This window comes from Staurois parvus, unplaced genomic scaffold (genome assembly GCF_062004578.1).
Source record: "Staurois parvus isolate SC_StPar_1 unplaced genomic scaffold, SC_StPar_1.0 ptg000299l, whole genome shotgun sequence".
NCBI classification, from domain to species: domain Eukaryota; kingdom Metazoa; phylum Chordata; class Amphibia; order Anura; family Ranidae; genus Staurois; species Staurois parvus.
Window position 1 is genome coordinate 19,942,356 of NW_028318095.1, and position 25,215 is coordinate 19,967,570.

The following is a 25,215-nucleotide window of genomic DNA, read 5'->3' on the forward strand; positions in this document are numbered from 1 at the left end:
GTGGCAGACGTGAAACGTCTACGGGCCGTATATGAAACGGGTTGTTCCTCTTTCTGGAATAAGTGTTGGAAATGGACACTCTTTTTGGTGTGGCGTTTTGTCTATTTAATTCCGATAACGGACTCTACTCCTCCGTGCAATCTAGTTACGAGACCCTGGGCAGGTCTGGGTCCAATTTGTGGTAGAGATTGGTTTTGTTCAGCCATGCTTGAGCGAGTAATAACAGGTCTGTGCTGCCCTTTGGTGTCTGGCTTAATGCGCACAACACTGAACGTCCCAGCATTTGTCAACGATTTGCCGTTAAATGATGCAAACCCGCTGAACCACGTTCATGAGGAGCCGGTACAGGGGGCCATGAATCAGTATGGACCTGGCAGCAGTGTGAGGAGACCCGAAAGTGGCACATGGCGCAGGGTGGCGGTGGAGGCAGCAGTATTCGGAAGACATACACAGGACTAGTTTAAAAAGCGGAAGCCGTCAGCAGCGTGAGCAGACGACAGAGGCACATGGCGCAGGGTGGCGGTGGAGGCAGCAGTATTCGGAAGCCATACACAGGCCTAGGTTAAAAAGCGGAAGCCGTCAGCAGCGTGAGCAGACGACAGAGGCACATGGCGCAGGGTGGCGGTGGAGGCAGCAGTATTCGGAAGCCATACACAGGCCTAGGTTTAAAACTGGAACCCAGCAGCGTGAGCAGACGACAAAGACGCACATGGCAGAGGATGGATCTGGCAGCAGTATGAGAAGGCGGTACAGGGGCCCGTGGCACAGTGTGGTGATGGGGGCTACAGCAACTGGATGCCAGAAAGTGGCCGATAGGGCTATATACTGCATGGAATTATAAAGTTGTAAAGACAGCGGCCTATAAGGCTATACACACTATAACAATCATGACTTGATTGACCATTGGCCTATAAGGCTATACACAGCATGAATATCATGACTTATTCTGAGAGTGGTTTGGAAGGCTATATACAAAAAGTAATTCATGAGCTGTCCGGACAGCGGACAATAAGTACATATATACAAATCAATTCATCAGCTGTCCAGCCAGCGGCCTCAAAGGCGACACATATAGAAAGCAATTCATGAGCTGTTCAGACAGCGGCCTCTAAGGCGACAGATATACAAAGCAATTCCCGAGGTGTTCAGGGAGCCGCCTGAACGGCTAGGTTATTACTAAATATATTTTTGTGGCCAAACATCGGCCTATAAATAGATGTCTACACAGTGACAAAAAATTATGTCGCCAGACAGCGGCCCCTAAGGCGACAGATATACAAAGCAATTCCCACGAGCGCACAGGGCCCACAGTGTCTGAGGATGGACGTTGGCGCACAAAGGCAGAGACCAACTGACTACATAGGTGGTTTTTATAGTACTTTATTTTGGCCTCCCTCTCAGCAGGTGTGAAAAAGGCCACCATTTTTGAACGGTAGCGAGGGTCCAACAAGGTGGACAGCCAAAAGTCATCCCTCTGTCTGATGGTTATTATTCGGCTGTCGCTATGCAAGCAACCGAGCATGCTATGGGCCATTTGTGCCAAGGAATGCGAGGGACTCCCTGCCTCCATCTCCACAGCATACTGCGACGGTGCGTCTGGGTCCTCTGTCTCCTCCTCTACCAGATGCTCCTGCTCCTCCACTCCTGTCCGCTGAGTGGAAAAACCACCCATTTCACTCAATAATTCCTGAGCACCAATGTCCTCCTCTACCTCCTCCTCTTCTTCCTGTCCTGCCCCCACAGGGGTCATGTGGCGTTGAGATCTGTGCGCACGTCTACCGCACCCTGACCAGCCATTGTTAACAGCATTTGTTCCAGGACGTGCAACAGAGGAATGACGTCGTTCATCCCATAGTCCTGCCAACTCACGAATAGCGTGGCCTCCTCAAAGGGCCTGAGCAAGCGGCAGGTGTCACGCATGAGCTGCCAATGGCTGACATCTAAGTTACACAGGGGAGTACCTTTATCCGCTTGTAACATCAGGAAATCGGTGATGGCCTTTCGCTGTTCGTAAAGGCGGTCTAACATATGTAGGGTTGAATTCCACCTTGTTGCAACGTCGCAGATCAGGCGATGCTGTGGAATTCCGTTCTGCCGCTGCAGCTCAAGGAGGGTGTGCTTTGCGGTGTAGGAATGGCTGAAATGCATGCAAAGTTTACGTGACATTTTAAGGATGTCTTGCAGTGGGATGGTGGATTTTAGGAACCGCTTGACAACCAGATTGAACACGTGAGCCATGCATGGCGCATGGCACAACCTTCCTTGACGCAGAGCAGACACCATGTTCTTTCCGTTGTCGGTCAACATGGTTCCGATTTTCAGTTTGCGCGGAGACAGCCATCTGTCGATTTCTCTGTTCATTACACTCAGAAGTTCCTCCCCTGTGTGACTACGTTCGCCAAGGCATACCAGGTGCAGCACAGCGTGACACCGTTGCGCCCTGCACATGTGATATGCCGGTCGGGTAATGGGACTTGGCACCGGGGTGGCGGCTGAGGACACGGCGGAAGAAGAGGTGGTAGAGGCGGACATCTTTGCTGGACCAAGGACGTGCAAACGTGGAGGCAAAAGCGGCGTGACCTGTCCAAGTTGCTGGTGCGGCTGTGCCGGCACCACGTTCACCCAGTGGGCCGTAAATGACATGTACTGTCCCTGACCGTAGTTACAGCTCCACACGTCGGCGCTGCCGTGCACTTTGGCAGAGACCGACATGCTCAAAGACTGGCCCACCATCTCTTCTACATGTGAATGCAGGGCTGGCACTGCCTTTTTGGCGAAGAAATGCCGGCTTGGCACTCTCCACCGCGGCTCGGCACAAGCCATCATTTCTCGGAAAGGTGCTGAGTCCACCACTTGGAAAGGGAGGGACTGCAGCACCAGCAACTTGGACAGGAGGACGTTCAGCTTCTGCACTGTCGGGTGCGTGCTCGCAAACTGTTGTCTCTTGGAAACGGATTCCAAGAAAGACTGCTGACGGAATCCGTGAAGAGGAGTAGCAGGAGAAGGAGCATCTGAACGAGCGGAAGATGCCAACGAGCGACAACTCCCCTCAGCAGAGGTGTTGGAGCCTTGACTGGCTGATAGAGGGCGATTGACGTCGGGTGACGGAGCAAGTAACGGAGCGGGTGATGGAGCGGGGGCTGGGGTAGGCAGAACCGCCGTATCTTTATCACGGTTTTCCCAGGCCACCGAATGGCGACGCTGCATATGCTGACGCAACGCTGTAGTCCCAACATTGGCCCCCTGGCCACGCTTGACTTTCTGGCCACATAGTCGACATACGGCTACGTTTACTTCCTCGGGCGGCTTGACGAAAAATTGCCACACCGCCGAGTAGGAAACTTTGCCCCGCTACTCTGCTACTGCTACTTCCTCCGTGCACACCGGCACCACTACTGGCCGTGGTGGTAGGCTGCAGTGGAGCTGGTGCTCTACTCCGTGGCCGTTTGCCTCCACTGACACTGCTGCGACCCTGCTGCCTCCTGGGCAACCCACCGACTGTTTTGCTCGCTGGCAAGCTGGCACCCTCTTCTCCTGATGATGTGGAAGCAATAGCCTGATGACGACAAGGCTGCCAAGTGCGATCAGCCTCATCATCATCAATTAGGTTCTCCGCGTCACTACTAGCCCCCTCGGCTGCGTGTGGGTCTGGAGAACGACCTGTCTCTAGACCGGCTACCGAGCCACTCTCCTCGCCACTACTTCTTCGCCTGGCTGCTGAAGAGGCGGATGTCTCCCCCCATTCCTGACCGCCCTCTGTTAGCTCTTCCTCACTGTACAGTGGGGCTGAGCCCACAGCATGCGATACTTCGCTTGGTGAGGGAACACCAAGGGACAGGGGCAGGTCGAGGACACGTGATTTCAGTGGGCTTGCTCCCGGGCCATGCCAACTAAAGGTTGTGTCTGACGTACCCACCGACCGTTGGCTGTAGGTGTCAGAGGTGACCTGGGAAGAGGAAGACGACCGAGTCAACCAATCGATGACGGCAGGGTTGTCGGTGGAGACACGACCGCTGGATGACACCGGGAGCACTGGCCTCTGGCTGCGACTAGTGCTGCCTCGACCCCTTCCTCTGCTGCCACGTCTGCTCGCTCCTGAAACATTGCCTCCTCTGCCACTCCTCTGCGTGTTGTCTGACATACTCTTTAATTCAATAAGCACCCCAAAAATAAAAACGGATTTAACTCTTTGAACGTACAATAGTGGTTGTGAAGCAGAAAGTCAGTTTATTTAGCACAATCGGTCAATTGCAGCTTGCCGTTGGCTGGAAACTGTACGTTTAGGTCACTGGAATGCACTAATCACCCAAAAAATATTACCGCCAGCCGGCGTGTAAATGGATTTAACTCTTTGAACGTACAATAGTGGTTGTGAAGCAGAAAGTCAGTTTATTTAGCACAATCGGTCAATTGCAGCTTGCCGTTGGCTGTAAACTGTACGTTTATGTCACTGGAATGCACTAATCACCCAAAAAATATTACTGCCACCCGGCGTGTATATGGATTTAACTCTTTGAACGTACAATAGTGGTTGTGAAGCAGAAAGTCAGTTTATTTAGCACATTCGGTCAATTGCAGCTTGCCGTTGGCTGGAAACTGTACGTTTATGTCACTGGAATGCACTAATCACCCAAAAAATATTACCGCCACCCGGCGTGTAAATGGATCTAACTCTTTGAACGTACAATAGTGGTTGTGAAGCAGAAAGTCAGTTTATTGTACACAATCGGTCAATTGCAGCTTGCCGTTGGCTGGAAACTGTACGTTTCTGTCACTGGAATGCACTAATCACCCAAAAAATATTACCGCCACCCGGCGTGTAAATGGATTTAACTCTTTGAACATACAATAGTGGTTGTGAAGCAGAAAGTCAGTTTATTTAGCACAATCGGTCAATTGCAGCTTGCCGTTGGCTGGAAACTGTACGTTTATGTCACTGGAATGCACTAATCACCCAAAAAATGTTACCGCCAGCCGGCGTGTAAATGGATTTACCTCTTTGAACGTACAATAGTGGTTGTGAAGCAGAAAGTCAGTTTATTTAGCACAATCGGTCAATTGCAGCTTGCCGTTGGCTGGAAACTGTACGTTTATGTCACTGGAATGCACTAATCACCCAAAAAATATTACCGCCACCCGGCGTGTAAATGGATCTAACTCTTTAAACGTACAATAGTGGTTGTGAAGCAGAAAGTCAGTTTATTTAGCACAATCGGTCAATTGCAGCTTGCCGTTGGCTGGAAACTGTACGTTTATGTCACTGGAATGCACTAATCACCCAAAAAATATTACCGCCACCTGGCGTGTAAATGGATCTAACTCTTTGAACGTACAATAGTGGTTGTGAAGCAGAAAGTCAGTTTATTTAGCACAATCGGTCAATTGCAGCTTGCCGTTGGCTGGAAACTGTACGTTTATGTCACTGGAATGCACTAATCACCCAAAAAATATTACCGCCACCCGGCGTGTACATGGATTTAACTCTTTGAACATACAATAGTGGTAGTGAAGCAGAAAGTCAGTTTATTTAGCACAATTGGTCAATTGCAGCTTGCCGTTGGCTGGAAACTGTACGTTTATGTCACTGGAATGCACTAATCACCCAAAAAATATTACCGCCACCCGGCGTGTAAATGGATCTAACTCTTTGAACGTACAATAGTGGTTGTGAAGCATAAAGTCAGTTTATTTAGCACAATCGATCAATTGCAGCTTGCCGTTGGCTGGAAACTGTACGTTTATGTCACTGGAATGCACTAATCACCCAAAAAATATTACCGCCACCCGGCGTGTATATGGATTTAACTCTTTGAACGTACAATAGTGGTTGTGAAGCAGAAAGTCAGTTTATTTAGCACAATTGGTCAATTGCAGCTTGCCGTTGGCTGGAAACTGTACGTTTGTCACTGGAATGCACTAATCACCCAAAAAATATTACCGCCACCCGGCGTGTAAATGGATCTAACTCTTTGAACGTACAATAGTGGTTGTGAAGCAGAAAGTCAGTTTATTTAGCACAATCGGTCAATTGCAGCTTGCCGTTGGCTGGAAACTGTACGTTTCTGTCACTGGAATGCACTAATCACCCAAAAAATATTACCGCCACCCGGCGTGTATATGGATTTAACTCTTTGAACGTACAATAGTGGTTGTGAAGCAGAAAGTCAGTTTATTTAGCACAATCGGTCAATTGCAGCTTGCCGTTGGCTGGAAACTGTACGTTTATGTCACTGGAATGCACTAATCACCCAAAAAATATTACCGCCACCCGGCGTGTAAATGGATCTAACTCTTTGAACGTACAATAGTGGTTGTGAAGCAGAAAGTCAGTTTATTTAGCACAATCGGTCAATTGCAGCTTGCCGTTGGCTGGAAACTGTACGTTTATGTCACTGGAATGCACTAATCACCCAAAAAATATTACCGCCACCCGGCGTGTATATGGATTTAACTCTTTGAACGTACAATAGTGGTTGTGAAGCAGAAAGTCAGTTTATTGTACACAATCGGTCAATTGCAGCTTGCCGTTGGCTGTAAACTGTACGTTTATGTCACTGGAATGCACTAATCACCCAAAAAATATTACCGCCACCCGGCGTGTAAATGGATCTAACTCTTTGAACGTACAATAGTGGTTGTGAAGCAGAAAGTCAGTTTATTTAGCACAATCGGTCAATTGCAGCTTGCCGTTGGCTGGAAACTGTACGTTTATGTCACTGGAATGCACTAATCACCCAAAAAATATTACCGCCACCCGGCGTGTAAATGGATCTAACTCTTTGAACGTAAAATAGTGGTTGTGAAGCATAAAGTCAGTTTATTTAGCACAATCGGTCAATTGCAGCTTGCCGTTGGCTGGAAACTGTACGTTTATGTCACTGGAATGCACTAATCACCCAAAAAATATTACCGCCACCCGGCGTGTATATGGATTTAACTCTTTGAACGTACAATAGTGGTTGTGAAGCATAAAGTCAGTTTATTTAGCACAATCGGTCAATTGCAGCTTGCCGTTGGCTGAAAACTGTACGTTTATGTCACTGGAATGCACTAATCACCCAAAAAATATTACCGCCACCCGGCGTGTAAATGGATCTAACTCTTTGAACGTACAATAGTGGTTGTGAAGCAGAAAGTCAGTTTATTTAGCACATTCGGTCAATTGCAGCTTGCCGTTGGCTGGAAACTGTACGTTTATGTCACTGGAATGCACTAATCACCCAAAAAATATTACCGCCACCCGGCGTGTATATGGATTTAACTCTTTGAACGTACAATAGTGGTTGTGAAGCAGAAAGTCAGTTTATTTAGCACAATCGGTCAATTGCAGCTTGCCGTTGGCTGGAAACTGTACGTTTATGTCACTGGAATGCACTAATCACCCAAAAAATATTACCGCCACCCGGCGTGTAAATGGATTTCACTCTTTGAACGTACAATAGTGGTTGTGAAGCAGAAAGTCAGTTTATTGTACACAATCGGTCAATTGCAGCTTGCCGTTGGCTGTAAACTGTACGTTTATGTCACTGGAATGCACTAATCACCCAAAAAATATTACCGCCACCCGGCGTGTAAATGGATCTAACTCTTTGAACGTACAATAGTGGTTGTGAAGCAGAAAGTCAGTTTATTTAGCACAATCGGTCAATTGCAGCTTGCCGTTGGCTGCAAACTGTACGTTTATGTCACTGGAATGCACTAATCACCCAAAAAATATTACCGCCACCCGGCGTGTAAATGGATCTAACTCTTTGAACGTAAAATAGTGGTTGTGAAGCATAAAGTCAGTTTATTTAGCACAATCGGTCAATTGCAGCTTGCCGTTGGCTGGAAACTGTACGTTTATGTCACTGGAATGCACTAATCACCCAAAAAATATTACCGCCACCCGGCGTGTATATGGATTTAACTCTTTGAACGTACAATAGTGGTTGTGAAGCATAAAGTCAGTTTATTTAGCGCAATCGGTCAATTGCAGCTTGCCGTTGGCTGGAAACTGTACGTTTATGTCACTGGAATGCACTAATCACCCAAAAAATATTACTGCCACCCGGCGTGTAAATGGATCTAACTCTTTGAACGTACAATAGTGGTTGTGAAGCAGAAAGTCAGTTTATTTAGCACATTCGGTCAATTACAGCTTGCCGTTGGCTGGAAACTGTACGTTTATGTCACTGGAATGCACTAATCACCCAAAAAATATTACCGCCACCCGGCGTGTAAATGGATCTAACTCTTTGAACGTACAATAGTGGTTGTGAAGCAGAAAGTCAGTTTATTTAGCACAATCGGTCAATTGCAGCTTGCCGTTGGCTGGAAACTGTACGTTTATGTCACTGGAATGCACTAATCACCCAAAAAATATTACCGCCACCCGGCGTGTATATGGATTTAACTCTTTGAACGTACAATAGTGGTTGTGAAGCAGAAAGTCAGTTTATTTAGCACAATCGGTCAATTGCAGCTTGCCGTTGGCTGGAAACTGTACGTTTATGTCACTGGAATGCACTAATCACCCAAAAAATATTACCGCCACCCGGCGTGTAAATGGATCTAACTCTTTGAACGTACAATAGTGGTTGTGAAGCAGAAAGTCAGTTTATTTAGCACAATCGGTCAATTGCAGCTTGCCGTTGGCTGCAAACTGTACGTTTATGTCACTGGAATGCACTAATCACCCAAAAAATATTACCGCCACCCGGCGTGTAAATGGATCTAACTCTTTGAACGTAAAATAGTGGTTGTGAAGCATAAAGTCAGTTTATTTAGCACAATCGGTCAATTGCAGCTTGCCGTTGGCTGGAAACTGTACGTTTATGTCACTGGAATGCACTAATCACCCAAAAAATATTACCGCCACCCGGCGTGTATATGGATTTAACTCTTTGAACGTACAATAGTGGTTGTGAAGCATAAAGTCAGTTTATTTAGCGCAATCGGTCAATTGCAGCTTGCCGTTGGCTGGAAACTGTACGTTTATGTCACTGGAATGCACTAATCACCCAAAAAATATTACTGCCACCCGGCGTGTAAATGGATCTAACTCTTTGAACGTACAATAGTGGTTGTGAAGCAGAAAGTCAGTTTATTTAGCACATTCGGTCAATTACAGCTTGCCGTTGGCTGGAAACTGTACGTTTATGTCACTGGAATGCACTAATCACCCAAAAAATATTACCGCCACCCGGCGTGTAAATGGATCTAACTCTTTGAACGTACAATAGTGGTTGTGAAGCAGAAAGTCAGTTTATTTAGCACAATCGGTCAATTGCAGCTTGCCGTTGGCTGGAAACTGTACGTTTATGTCACTGGAATGCACTAATCACCCAAAAAATATTACCGCCACCCGGCGTGTATATGGATTTAACTCTTTGAACGTACAATAGTGGTTGTGAAGCATAAAGTCAGTTTATTTAGCACAATTGGTCAATTGCAGCTTGCCGTTGGCTGGAAACTGTACGTTTATGTCACTGGAATGCACTAATCACCCAAAAAATATTACAGCCACCCGGCGTGTAAATGGATCTAACTCTTTGAACGTACAATAGTGGTTGTGAAGCAGAAAGTCAGTTTATTTAGCACAATCGGTCAATTGCAGCTTGCCGTTGGCTGGAAACTGTACGTTTATGTCACTGGAATGCACTAATCACCCAAAAAATATTACCGCCACCCGGCGTGTATATGGATTTAACTCTTTGAACGTACAATAGTGGTTGTGAAGCAGAAAGTCAGTTTATTTAGCACAATCGGTCAATTGCAGCTTGCCGTTGGCTGGAAACTGTACGTTTAGGTCACTGGAATGCACTAATCACCCAAAAAATATTACCGCCAGCCGGCGTGTAAATGGATTTAACTCTTTGAACGTACAATAGTGGTTGTGAAGCAGAAAGTCAGTTTATTGTACACAATCGGTCAATTGCAGCTTGCTGTTGGCTGTAAACTGTACGTTTATGTCACTGGAATGCACTAATCACCCAAAAAATATTACCGCCAGCCGGCGTGTATATGGATTTAACTCTTTGAACGTACAATAGTGGTTGTGAAGCAGAAAGTCAGTTTATTTAGCACAATCGGTCAATTGCAGCTTGCCGTTGGCTGGAAACTGTACGTTTCTGTCACTGGAATGCACTAATCACCCAAAAAATATTACCGCCACCCGGCGTGTAAATGGATTTAACTCTTTGAACGTACAATAGTGGTTGTGAAGCAGAAAGTCAGTTTATTTAGCACAATCGGTCAATTGCAGCTTGCCGTTGGCTGGAAACTGTACGTTTATGTCACTGGAATGCACTAATCACCCAAAAAATATTACCGCTACCCGGCGTGTAAATGGATCTAACTCTTTGAACGTACAATAGTGGTTGTGAAGCAGAAAGTCAGTTTATTGTACACAATCGGTCAATTGCAGCTTGCCGTTGGCTGTAAACTGTATGTTTATGTCACTGGAATGCACTAATCACCGAAAAATATTACCGCCAGCCGGCGTGTATATGGATTTAACTCTTTGAACGTACAATAGTGGTTGTGAAGCAGAAAGTCAGTTTATTGTACACAATCGGTCAATTGCAGCTTGCCGTTGGCTGGAAACTGTACGTTTCTGTCACTGGAATGCACTAATCACCCAAAAAATATTACCGCCACCCGGCGTGTAAATGGATTTAACTCTTTGAACGTACAATAGTGGTTGTGAAGCAGAAAGTCAGTTTATTTAGCACAATCGGTCAATTGCAGCTTGCCGTTGGCTGGAAACTGTACGTTTATGTCACTGGAATGCACTAATCACCCAAAAAATATTACCGCCAGCCGGCGTGTAAATGGATTTAACTCTTTGAACGTACAATAGTGGTTGTGAAGCAGAAAGTCAGTTTATTTAGCACAATCGGTCAATTGCAGCTTGCCGTTGGCTGGAAACTGTACGTTTATGTCACTGGAATGCACTAATCACCCAAAAAATATTACCGCCACCCGGCGTGTAAATGGATCTAACTCTTTGAACGTACAATAGTGGTTGTGAAGCAGAAAGTCAGTTTATTTAGCACAATCGGTCAATTGCAGCTTGCCGTTGGCTGGAAACTGTACGTTTATGTCACTGGAATGCACTAATCACCCAAAAAATATTACCGCCACCCGGCGTGTATATGGATTTAACTCTTTGAACGTACAATAGTGGTTGTGAAGCAGAAAGTCAGTTTATTTAGCACAATCGGTCAATTGCAGCTTGCCGTTGGCTGTAAACTGTACGTTTCTGTCACTGGAATGCACTAATCACCCAAAAAATATTACCGCCACCCGGCGTGTATATGGATTTAACTCTTTGAACGTACAATAGTGGTTGTGAAGCAGAAAGTCAGTTTATTGTACACAATCGGTCAATTGCAGCTTGCCGTTGGCTGGAAACTGTACGTTTCTGTCACTGGAATGCACTAATCACCCAAAAAATATTACCGCCAGCCGGCGTGTAAATGGATTTAACTCTTTGAACGTACAATAGTGGTTGTGAAGCAGAAAGTCAGTTTATTTAGCACAATCGGTCAATTGCAGCTTGCCGTTGGCTGGAAACTGTACGTTTATGTCACTGGAATGCACTAATCACCCAAAAAATATTACCGCCACCCGGCGTGTAAATGGATCTAACTCTTTGAACGTACAATAGTGGTTGTGAAGCAGAAAGTCAGTTTATTTAGCACAATCGGTCAATTGCAGCTTGCCGTTGGCTGGAAACTGTACGTTTGTGTCACTGGAATGCACTAATCACCAAAAAAATATTACCGCCAGCCGGCGTGTAAATGGATTTAACTCTTTGAACGTACAATAGTGGTTGTGAAGCAGAAAGTCAGTTTATTTTGCACAATCGGCAAACTGCAGCACCAACTGTGCACGACAGCCACCAAAAAAAAAAAGGGTGTATGTCACTTTAAATTTTCGATTCTTTGATAGCTGTGGCCCTAAGTAACAATTCTGTGTCCCTGAGTAACGATTCTGTGTCCCTGAGTAACGATTCTGTGTCCCTGAGTAACAATTCTGTGTCCCTGAGTAACGATTCTGTGTCCCTGAGTAACGATTCTGTGGCCCTAAAGTCTCTGTGGCCCTAACTCTGTCCCTTAATACAGACAGGTCTGTCTCTCTTGAATGACCGGAGGCTAATGGAGAATTCTAAGATGGCCGCGATTTATAGTGCTGGCTGGCTGCTGATTGGCTAATGCGATCACATGTCATGAATGCATTATGGGTCAGCGCGCCTTGTCTGCGCGCCTTCCCAGAGATCCCCGCCCCATCTTCTCTGTCCATTTTCTCCGTGGCCACACATGTCGCCGCCATTTCTGGGAAAATTCGATTCGTGCATCCGAAGTTTGCTAATCTTCGGATTCGTCGCGAATAGAATTTTTCCAAATCTTCCGAACAAATTCCACTTCGTCATGTTTGATTCGCTCATCTCTAGTGGCAAGGATTGATTACCACTTTGTTAACATTCACTGATGCAGGATGTTTGAACTTTGGATTATGGCAATGTTTATTATGCTTGCACAATGTATTGTTGATTCATATATATGATTTACAGGGGTAGTACAACATTTTTACACAAGTTTTTACATATCAGGATATTGTGTGCAGCAGCTTCCTGGTTCTTATAATTGTATATGTATGGGTTTCTTTCATTGCATGCAATTTTGGCATTGAGTGCAGGATTTTATTATTTTTAACTCATATAAAGCACTATTTTTGTGTTTTACAAAAAAGTTTATATAAAAGACCTATTCATTGCATTTAGTAATAAATATGTAAAGATCAATATTGTTGGTGAGATATTTCCTATGCATACTGTAGATGACTTCCTAGAACTCTTAAGTTACATAGAAGAATGGTGCCAAGAGCTTTTGGAAATCCTCCATTAGCCCTTGACTTTGCTTCAGAATACTTGGACTTCAGTGTCTTAACTAGAAACTGTATACAAAATAAATTCAGTGGTTAAATTAGTTAGAAAAATCTAACTAAATGACATATCATTTGTTGTATTTATTTTAATAAAATAATTTTTCATCTTTATTTTATCTTTTGTTTTACCTCAGTACTGCTGATCCTCAAGAGTCTCTTTGAAGCCACTTTCTGGCTACATGCATGTACTCAAGCAATGGATATATTTTTCACAGCAATGACTGATGGCAAGAACAGTAGACCAGGACTGCTTAACCAGTGTTGAAGTGGCTACTTGTAATCTCCAACAGAAGCCCATGTAACTGTATGACAACACAAGAGAACAATTGGGAGACAGGGACAGACCACTGTAGCTCTAAAATAGAAAAAATCCACACAGTGACCTTCATAGAAGGATCACCATCACCAACAGATTGAAAAACACTGAAAATTATTAAAAAAAAATACTATAAAGTGTATAACTCTTAATATTTATAATTAGCTGATGGATTTCTTTTTAAATAGTTGAATAGTTCCCATCCTATCCTGTATAATTCTGACCATGCCACGCACAGGAACTAAACTATTTATTTGTGGCCAGTTTGCATCTGTTAGTTTGCTGATCTGAGCTTTATTGCCATGTCCCTCACCCAGGCCTGCTCTGTTTGACACATCATACATAGTTGGAAAACAAATTTTCCCACTGGCACTGATATTCAGCTGCCCACCCTCAGCTAATGGAGACACGCACCACCACCCAGCCCTGCTTGATACATCACACATTGAGGGAGTACATATTTTTTCACTGATGCTAATGTCATTCAGCTGCTCTCCCTCAAACATTAGATATACATGCTCCTGCATTTGGCAAGAGAAATGGGCAAAGAGGCCATATGGTCAAATATCATATCAATTATAGAGAAATGTTCATAAGTCAATTTTTTTAGGCAATGCAAAGCCAGATGGAGAGCATAATATTGCTGACCCACCTCTCTACTTTGTCTAATCAGAAAACGCTTTGTATTCACTGAGGGCATGCAAAGAGTTCTTTGAATGGTGCCCATGCTAAGCAGGTCACCTCCTGTGTTTAGAATGCAGCAGGGCAGCTGATCAGCACAGGACTGGGAAGCTATTGCAGATCAGTGGAATAGCTGGATCTACTAGAGTGAGTTCCAGCTTCTGGATGTCAAACTCAATTTCATCACAGACCGCATCAGCATTATGGTTTCCCTTAAAGGGCCAATTATATGTGTGAGACTAGATGTCCAGAGCACCCCACCCCCTTACATTGGATGTGAAGAGTCCCCCACTCTCCCTTACATCACAGTGTATCCCCCTTGCCTTGGTTGCTGCTGGGAAGAAGCTGGGGGCATAGCTGAGAAACAGAAAGTGCAGGATCTGGAGGAGGGCTGGAGTCAGCTGCCAGAGTCTGCTGAATGCTGCGTCCAGGGGAGGAGGAGACAAGGAGGTGCTGTGGCTGCAGAGAGAGATGCAGGATCTGTAGGAGAAGTTCTGTCCTCCTCTCTGCTGCTGACTGCTGAGACAAGGTGGGGATGGAGACAAAGGGGATGTCGCAGCTGCAGGAGAGGTACAAGGACCACATGAAATGGCTTCACTGGCCAGGTTTGGTCCATGTGCCTTGTGTTTTACACGTGTTCTAGAGAGATCCCACAGTTATGGTATGTGCCAAGCTTGACTAATGTAATTATGTAAAAATATCCATACCTGGAATTCTCCTTTAACCGCCTCCCACCCACCATATAAAGCTCTCTCCTTCTGGGAGGATGTCATATGATGTCCTCCCACTCTAACTGCGCATGCGCACACCCGGGGGCGCACAGCGCACCGATCGGGGGTGCGCTGTGTCCCTGGGACACAGTGGATCACTGATCACTGTAAAGAACAGATGACACAGGCTCTGTCATGTGATCAGCTGTATCCAATCACAGCTGGTCACATGCAAACAGGAAATGCCGGTTATCGGCAGTCCTCTCCTCACTCTGACAGCTTGTGAGGAAAGGAGAATCGGTAAGCAGCATTTATCAAGAGGGGACATCTACACTGATCATCAGGGCACTGATGATCAGTGCCATGATGATCAGTATAGCCCCATCAATGCCATCTGTCAGTGCCCATCAATGCTACATACCAGTGCCCATCACTGCACATCAATGCAACATATCAGTGCCTACCAGTGCACATCAATGCCACATATCAGTGCCCATCAGAGCTTCCTTTCAGTGCTGCCTATCAGTGCCAGTCAGTGCTGCCTATCAGTGCCAGTCAGTGCTGCCTATCAGTTCCGCCTATCAGTGCCACCTACCAGTGCCTGTCAGTGTTGCATATAAGTGCCAGTCAGTGCTGCCTATCAGTGCCCATCAGTGGCACCTAACAGTTCCAATCAGTGCCGCCTAACAGTTCCAATCAGTGCCGCATATCAGTGCCAGTCAGTGCCACCTAGAAATGCCCATCAGTGCTGCCTATCAGTGCCATATATGAGTGCTGCCTTTTAGTGCCCATCAGTGATGCCTGTCAATGCCCACGAGTGATGCCTGCCAATGCCCATCAGTGCAGCCTCACTGGCGCATATCAGTGAAGGAGAAAAAGTACTTATTTACAAAATTTTATAACAGAAAATAAGAAAAAACTTTTTTTTTTCAAAAATGTTGAGCAAAAAATAAACAACCCAGTGGTGATTAAATACAACCAAAAGAAAGCTCTATTTGTCTCAAAAAAGTATAAACATTTTGTTTGGGTGCAGTGTTGCATGACTGCGCAATCATCATTTGAAGTGCGACAGCGCTGAAAGCAGAAAATTGGCCTGGGCAGGAAAGGTGTAAAAATGAGCAGTAGGCAAGTGGTTAAAATCAGAGATACTTTAAAAGCAAAAAATAAAAAATAGTATAGAAAAATGTTTTTTCTCTGTCCTCACTTCTTTAAAGATGAATGGTGACATAGACTTGGAATTGAAGGACTTTCTTTGCATGCCATCTGTTAGGTTAAATAATGCCTACAGCATTCCATTCCACCTACTCACGGCTGAAGCAGCATGTGGACTGGTGTACATGAAAATATTCTACTGACAGTTTATTAAAGATTAATACAATCTCTAAATTATGAGCGCATAATTGTACCGAATTGTATAGGTGACAGGTGCACTTTCATCATTTCAGTCAGACATTCAAACACCGTTCAGTGTTTCTGCACCTTGTGTATCAGAAAGATTTTCTTTTTCTCTCAAACTGCCTATTTTTCTACAGAATAAGAAATCAAGAAGAAAGCCTGGAGATGTATGCTGCACTTATCATTTCTCAGCGCAGTACCATATCAATAATAAAGGTTCTCGTAGAAAATTCAACACTTCCAGCCTAAACAATCAGAGGCTCCTGTAAGGCTCTCAGTGAACACACAAATCTAGACTGTGATATTGTATTATTTTCCAAGTGTGCTAATGCTGGTTTAAAGAAACTAACTTTTGATGAAGATGAAACTGTGGAGAAAATGCTAAAATATAGACATTTGCAGCACCATTAAAGCAGATAAGCCCAATATTGGATAGAGTGTATATCAGACTTTCTGGAATACTCAAGTTGATTTATTCGCCAACATAAATATTGATATCACATTGCATGTACAGCCTGAATATGCGCTATTTTATTTACCATTGCTTAGTACCTTGGAATTATCTATTTTGGGAATGGAAAATAGTCTGCTATTAGTAATAAGGATCTCGAGTTTTGCACCCAGCAGTGTTAAGCTGAAGGACACGTGCAGAAAAACTGATGAAAAATGACTCGCAGATTTCACTTACAGAGACAGTTAACATCAGTTTTTATATGCTTTTCAGTGCGTTTTATACACATTACAGATTCCTGCACAGAAGAAATCTGCACATGATACTATTGTTGTGGTGTGAACAGGATACACAGAGAACAATTACTTTTTTTTGCCCTTGTAGAACGCATGCAGAAAAACTTGCGTCTCTGCACATGGTGTAAATGAGGCCTTAAAGCTGAACTTCAGGCAGATATAGGACACGCCATTTATTGCAGCTGTGTATTCCTTTATATTAATAGGATTTATTTTTATATACTGTAGTGATTAAGTGTAGCACTTAAATAATTAAAATAGTGCATATAAAAATAAATAAATCACATTAAACCCTTCGTGTCTATGGGTAAAACAAATCTTAATGCCTAAGCACAATTTTGCAGCTTTGATATGTGTTAGCAAAACTGTACATATATTCACAACTACTTTGTGCATCCAGCTGAATTATAACTTGTTTTTTTCAGGACAAATTGGGCTTTTATTTGGTGGTAAATGGTAATGGTTATCTCCTGATTTTTTTTATTACCAAAGGAAAACTGACCCAAAATAGTAAAAAAAAACAACTTTTTTAAAAAATTTAGATGTATATTTCTTTCTACTACCATGACCTACCACCAAAGAACAACCCAGAATAATTTCTCCTGCTCTGATTGCAGCGGTACCACATGTGTGTATGTTGGTTGTTGTTTGTACCCATAGTACAGCCCAGAAACAACAGTACACATTTTTTTATCCTGCCACTAACTGACACTGATACTAATTTAAAGAATTAAAAAAAAACCCTGACCAAAAACACAAAAAACCTGACCCTGACCTTGACCCAAACACTAACCCTGGCACAGACCTAGGTCAAACTTTGATCTAGATATTTTTGTTTATTTTTTTATTTTTAGTTATTTATTTTTTACACACACACACACACTTGTTTTTTTTCTCTCTGAAAGGACAGAGAGAGATACAATGTATTTCTCTCCTCCATTCAGAGAGAGAAAACAAAGGGGGCGGGCTTCTCAGTGACTGATCACTGTGATAGCCAATCAGAGGCTACCACAGTGATCAGGTGACCCGGAATTGGATAAGTACCTGAATCTGGATTTATAGCAGCCTCCTGCAACCCCCTCAAAACAGCACATGGCAGCTTCAGGGGTAGATGTAGACTTGTGTCTAAAACAGGTAGTGAGGAAGTGATGCAATGCCTCCTAACTGCCTGTTTTAACCCCATTGCTGGCAATGCACGCAGTTGCGGGGCATTTGCAGTGCTTCCCCACTGACTTGCATGTGTTGAGTCCACTCTGCCGCGGCCGTGAAGCACAGCATCACGGCTGTGACATGAAAAAATCCCCATTTGCTGCCTTTTGCAGCTTAAGGGAGAGGCAGTTGGTGGGTGGAAAAACATGGCTCAACTGCACATTTTTGTCTCCCTCCAACTGCTAGTTTAAACAAGGTCTTTCTATTGACAATCGCGCTGCAACCGTGTGCATTGCATGCGGTTGTAGGCCATTTGCGGTGCTATCCTATTGACTTGCATGTGTAACAATGCATGTCAGGCCAACTCTGCTGCGGCAGTGGCAGCGGGCACAGCCTGAAAACATCCCTGTGTGTTGCTTATTGAAGCTTAAGGTAGTTGGGGGGGATTGGTTGTCGGGCGGCAACATCGCAGCCCAACCACACATTTTTGCCTTGCTCCAACCACTAGTCTCAACAAGGCCTTCGAGCCAATCAATCTCTGTTGCATGCATATATGCCTTCAGGGTCTTGCTGACAAACATAAGAGAGAAAAGACAAAGTGGCATATCACCATCCAGTCAGCAGGATATGAGAAGGGAGGTGTGGAGGTGGTAACACTATTCCTTAACTCTAACAGAGAAAATGGTGTCACCCTCCTGTTTGTTAGATGGACTAGCAGATTTCTATACACTAACACACTGAAACCAAAACTCCAGCTCACACTTTATAATCAGTTACAGCAAAGATTTTTTTTTCCTTTTGGGATAAAGAATTTATATAAACAAATAAAAGCTGATTATTGCAAGCACCCCTGTCAGTGGTAAATGATTTGTCTCATCTCTGTAAACTGATACATCTGGAAGAGAGCTTGTTCTTTTGAAAGGCAACAGACTAACTGGATGGATCACCAGGTGAAAATATAGGGAAAGAAAGGAAAGAAAGCCTAAAAAGAAAACTAATGTTGACATCATAGCCAAGAATAGATAAGATACAATATAATAAATATTTGCTTTTGGATTTAATACCTCTTTAAATATGACTGTGAAACCTGTTTTTAAAAAAATTAATCACAACTGAAATAGGTCACAATGCATGGAATTATTGGGGGAAAATATATTTTATCCAAATTAGAATAAAATGACTGACTACTAAATAAAATCATACCATATGTAGCCAACTGAAGGCCTGTTAGCCTGTTACCATAGTAGACCAACAGGTTAGTCTGTGGAATAGAAAAGTGTGACAGGCGTAGCTATCAAACAACAACTCAACACTTTACTGATATTCAAGGCTTTTCCACAACCTATAAGCAAAATGCCAGAGATCATCATTGGAAGACTTAAAATACAACTTCATGTTTCCACTCACTGCTCCCCACTCCCCCAGAGGCCCCCACTGTATTATATGCTCTAGTTTTTTATATAGTTATCTTTTCCAGATGACTTCAGGACAATCATTTGACATACATGGACCTGTTCCTTTTCATTTCTTCTCCTGCTGGTGTTGCATTCTGTATCAATGCATTGTAGGTGCAGGGCACCATCAGTCATGGCTCTCTGCATTCACTCATAGCGAGTCCTAGCCTGTCCCTTCTCATCTGGAACCTTTCCCTGTCGCTAATCACTTTCCCTGTCAGATGGAGTCTCTCTCCCTACACTACCCACTTTGCAAATGTGCAAAACCTGGGGGCAGGAACCGATAAAGTCTCTGCTGATCCAAGATAACTGCCATCACCTGAATTCAGTTTTACCAACCAGAACACTGATTCTTTAATCCAGGAAACCATAGAGAAACCATGTTCCCCCTGACTTTCTCTCCAGGCTATGGAACCATGCAGCTTGAGCACCACATACAGTGGAGAAAACAGACTGCACTTGCCTACAAGTATTACAGCTAGAGCTGCGTTTATCTTTTAAACCCCTTCTGGGAAAGTTTTTTAAAATGCCTGGTTGTTTCCCTCTGTGGCCCAAGGAGATGACAGCACCATTGTATATTTTTCTTCTTCTTCTAAGGCATAGGAAAGAGAACAGTTTAATCAATTATTTTTATTGTACTGTCTTTTGCATAGGGTACACCACATGTTACTGTACTTAGGCATCAGTTATTGTGAGTCAAATTAAAGTGATATTAAAGGCAATTTTTTTTAAACAACAAAACTTGTTTACTTGCCTGCTCTGTGCAATAGTTTTGCACAGAAAAGCCCTGATCCGCCTCTTCTCAGATCCCCCGCCGATGCTCCTGACCCCTACATTCTGCCGAGTGCCCCCAGAGGAAAGACGTTACTATGGGGGCACCCGAGCAGGCTTGCCTCTGAGCAGCTGCTCTGCATGTCCATTCACACACAGAGCCATTGCTCAACCCCACCCCTTCTCTCTCCTCATTAAGTCCCTGGCTGTGAGTGACAGTATTGGGAGCCAATGGTCACTGCTGCTGTCTCAACTAATGAAGAGGAAGAGTTCCCGTAGAGCTGAGGCTCTTGTATACATCACTGGATCGCAATAGGACTCAGGTAAGAATGGGGGGGGGGGGGGGCTGCTGCACACAGAAGGTTTCCTTTCCTTCATGTATAGAATGCCTAAAAAACCTTGAGCCTTTACAACCACTTTAAGGTTATGTCTGCCCTGTACCTACCGGCTATTTTTGTACCCTGTCCTATAACATCTACTAAGCTCTTTTCTTTAAAAAAAAAAGAAGGAAATTTGACTTTAATTAATATAGAAGAAGGGGCCTATAAGTACTCTTCCAAAAACATAAAAAAACCTTTACTATAAATAAAAAGTCCAATGTCTTTGGTATCTTTTTCCATACAGATTCTAATTTTCGCATCAAAAAAACCTGCAACTGCCCCTGCACTACTATTCTGTGTGCATCCGTTTTGCTGCTGGCCTTGTAGCCTGGAAAAAAATTCTTTATGTAAAACCATTCTCTTCCATTTTTGCTTTAGCAATAATGAAACAAGGACGAGATGCAGCAAAGCTTTTATCTTTTTACACAACAGAAAATGAGTATTGCATTTTGCATCCCAATTTGTCCACATGGCAGACATTCGCAGAACAAATGCTGGCTTATTTAATGAATATACAGAGCAACAAAGGCAGAAAAGTGCATTAACTAATGGCGGCCAATCAGATTTCACTTTATATGTGATAGACGCAGTCAGAACAAAAATGATTACTATCTGGTTAACATTGATTGATGCATCCGTTTTTAAAAAATGTAACATTGTATGAAATACATAGTCATTTTAACATGGTTTACAATTCACTAGTCATATACATGGAAAAATGGCAGCAGACTATTCAATAATCATCAAGGAAGCATCACCATGGCTATTCTGATTCAACACCTGTCTTTGTCACTGCTCCCTAAATTACATCCTGTTTGTTTTTCTGCAGATTTTTGTTTTTGGTTCTCTTTGATGACTGTTTCTGCTGGGCTATTAGCGTGATTATCAGCCCTTGAAGAATAGTCTCATCGACTTGGCTTTTGCAGGTTAATTTGTTTTGTCTGTATTTTTTCACACCTCTGTCTCCCAAGAGGCTCCGTCTGTTATGTTGTCACTCTCACTTTCCTTAGTGATATTTCTTATCCCAATCACAGCCCGAGCTATCGCTCTCAGCCCTACTGTCTTAGTTTTGGATAACATTTCCTTCTGTTGTGTTTTTCCCTCTGGCAAACTATATTTTTTAAGGTTCAAATGTTCAAATGTAATACATTTTAAGCAATCCAAAGCAAATTATAAAGAACTAGCAAACTAAACAACATCACATCCCATTCAATCTGGTTCTAATAATAATGTAGTAGCAATATAAAATCATTTGATTTACAATACTATCAACAGCTAGAATATATATCGAGGTCTAATGCAAGCCAGACTTGATGAATTTTTTCAAGACACCGAAGTGAAATAGGTAACCTTGACTTCTGGTAAACTATATTTATTATGTTGATAAACATTGTGAGATTAGCAGATTTGGTGGTATCATAAGAATGCCTAGGGCAAAGTATAAAATGAATGTATGCTTTTGATTGTTTGCCATGGACCATACCATCTACTCTTTAATCCCAGTTTAATAAAGATGCCCCTTACAAAACCAATTCTTGGGGTGCCATTATCAACTTGCGTTAATTAGACACAATCTGTCAGGAATGGACTTGCCAATAGTGGTGGGACTCACCTGCCTTGTGGGCTGCAGTACCAGGGCTGGCCAGCGGGTGCTCTCAACAACCAGAGGTTCACTTCGGCAATTAGCCATCACCTGGGGCTGATTGCAGGTGTATTTAAGGGATGGCCAGACATGCAGTCTGTGCCTTGGTGTGTGTTTTTCCATGGGCCCCTGTACCTTGAAACCTGCATTCCTGCTCCTGTTTCTGCCTGACTTGTTGCCAACCCTGCCTGATCCTGACCTCTGCTGACTTCTCCTGTTTTATCCCTGGCTTGTGACCCTGACCATTCTCTCCGCCTGCTCCTCCTGTACCTACCTGCCCGATAGTTATCGACCCGGCCTGCCTGACTACGTTATGCTCTATATGTGTATGTACCTGGGTATCTGTATCAGTTTAGGTTTGGGTTTGTTTCACCTTGTTGTATGTATTTGTGTTAGCTTGGGGTTTGGTGCACTGCGTTTATATTTGTATTGTTAGTCTTAATAAATTGTCTTATTTATACCAAATCTGGAGCCTGTGTTTCCCTGTGTCAGTACACACATCTCTGGTCACGCCCGCATCCCTGACACAATCTAAATGTGCAAGCAGAAATCTGCACACGTTGTAAAAGAAATATTGCCAATATTTTTTTTCTTGTTTTTTCTTTTCTTTTATGTTTTAAAATGTCATTAACCAATAAAGTGATCAGAATGTTATCAAGTACAAAAGCTGGCTTTAAAAATAGTTTAAGGAAATTTGAAAATGTTGTGCATATTTACAAGCTATATTTGCAAATTCACAAACTCATACTTAGATTTATTATTAAAACTGAAGTTTAATCTGCTTATAATTTGTCTTTTCTGGTTCCTCGTTTCCCCCTTTATCAAAATGTTAATAACATTTTAAATAAAACCTTTCTATTTTCATTATGTACCTTATTTTAGACCCAGTGATGTCACTGCTCGGTCTTTGCATCTATGTATGTGTAGCAAGTAAACAAAGAAACCTTCCGGTAATGCTATTATGAGCAGCTAGAGGGAGCGCTAATGATTGCAGTGTGACTTCAGCAGACTTATAACAATGAGCTCAAATTAAACTCGGAATGCAAGTGAGCAACATGTGTTTTGTGCTCTCCTCTTTAATACAGATTAGTCACACTTTGTTCATACTATCTTTGTTCAGTTTCTGTTTGTTCTGACATTCACTTTCTCTGTTTAGTATCATTTAACTTAGTACTGATAACTCTCTAACACAATTTGATGTTCTTTTCCATGCTGCCTGAGCTGACAATATAAAGAAAGTAATTATCTGCATAATGTGATCCATTTCTGTTTAACACGTTAAACTCAGACTGCAAGTGAGCAACACATGCCTCTTTGTCATTCCTCGCACTTAGATAACTGCTTTTGATTGGTTCATTGGTTCATTCCTCCATGCTTTTGATTGGTTGCCATGGACCATACCATCTACTCTTTAATCCCAGTTTAATAAAGATGCCCCTTACAAAACCAATTCTTGGGGTGCCAATATCAACTTGAGTTAATTACAATTTAGACACAATCTAAATGTGCAAGCAGAAATCTGCACAAGTTGTAAAAGAAACGTTGCCAATATTTTCTTTCTTGTTTTTTCTTTTCTTTTGTGTTTTAAAATGTCATTAACCAATAAAGTGATCAAAATGTTTCCAAGTACAAAAGCTGGCTTTAAAAATAGTTTAAGGAAATTTGAAAATGTTGTGCAAATTTACAAGCTATATTTGCAAATTCACAAACTTATGCATAATGTGATCCATTTCTGTTTAACACATTAAACTCAGAATGCAAGTAAGCAACACATGCCTCTTTGTCATTTCTCGCACTTAGATAACTGATAATCCCGTAACATATGCAATGCAGCAGATCATGACATAAGAGAAGCTATCAAAATGTTTTGATAGGTAGATCTCAGTATGGAGGAGTGGGCATTTCTAAGCAGACTGCATTTACATGCAGGTCCTCCATGATTGAAAGAACTGAAATCCAATGAATGAAAGTGGTGGGCCAGGAACACTAGAGATGGGGAGCAAAGGAGCTAAAATATGCTGGATGTCTTCCAGCAGAGAAATTAAATGGGGCTCTATCTGACTTGATTCAGCTTTAAATGCACACTGTGAAAAGAGCAGCATGTGCAGCAAAATCAGAGTGAGTAATTTCAGCACAGCAGAGGAGTCTGTACAACTGTGCAAGATTGAAGGTAGAGCGAGAATACATCTTTAATGCTTACAGTAAGCATTGCTTTGCTGAGTGAATTTCAAAATAATTCACTTTAATGCATGTTGATGCAAGGCTCACATCAAGTTTAATACATAAAGAAAGAGAACAAGGAAATCAGGGATATGTATTCTCTGTAATGTCCATGAATCAATTAGAAATTGCAATTATTTCTTCAGTCAACATTTAATTACAGGTGATACATAGACAATTTAGTAACCGGTGACTTTTAGTCTTGGAATGATTTAGCTAGGTTCTGGCTAATATAGAAATTATTGTTAAAGGGTCATTAAACCCAAAGCTATTATAAATGTCTTTCTATTTAATATTCCATTCTAAATATAATACCTTAATTAATATTACATTAGTTTTCTATACAGTATAGAAAACCTGGTTGATCTGCCATTCCCTGGCACTATCTTCTTGCCTTTGTGTTTGCTGCAGCATCAGATCATACAGATTGGTTGTTGCCACCTGTACTGCACATGCTCCAGTATTTATGAAAGGGCAAGCCATTCACTTCCAACTTTGTCCCAGTCTAGTTTCCTCAAGTGACTGTTGAGTCATGCTTGTGGATGTTTATTTATTGACCAGTAAATAGCCCAGCCCCTCCATCAGGGCGAAGTGTTACTAATCATATATAGGGTGGATATAACAGGTCTGATTGATGGAGGTGACACTTCCCTGTTAGTCCCCCCACATAAACACACAATATACACAGGCTGGAGGGGAGTGTCCACTACTGTGATTGGCAGCACCTCCTCCAGATATCTCTACCTCCACCAAGGTAATAAACAAAAAAACCTCATAAATGTCTTTTTATTATGATTTCTATAAAGGGTTAAAACAC

The 25,215-nt window shown here is 42.9% G+C and overlaps 1 protein-coding gene across 1 annotated transcript in view; it reads right to left on the reverse strand.

Moving 5' to 3' along the window:
• SEZ6 (seizure related 6 homolog) overlaps nt 1-25,215 on the reverse strand; it is an 864,418-nt gene that overhangs the window by 428,258 nt on the left and 410,945 nt on the right. The window lies entirely within an intron of this gene.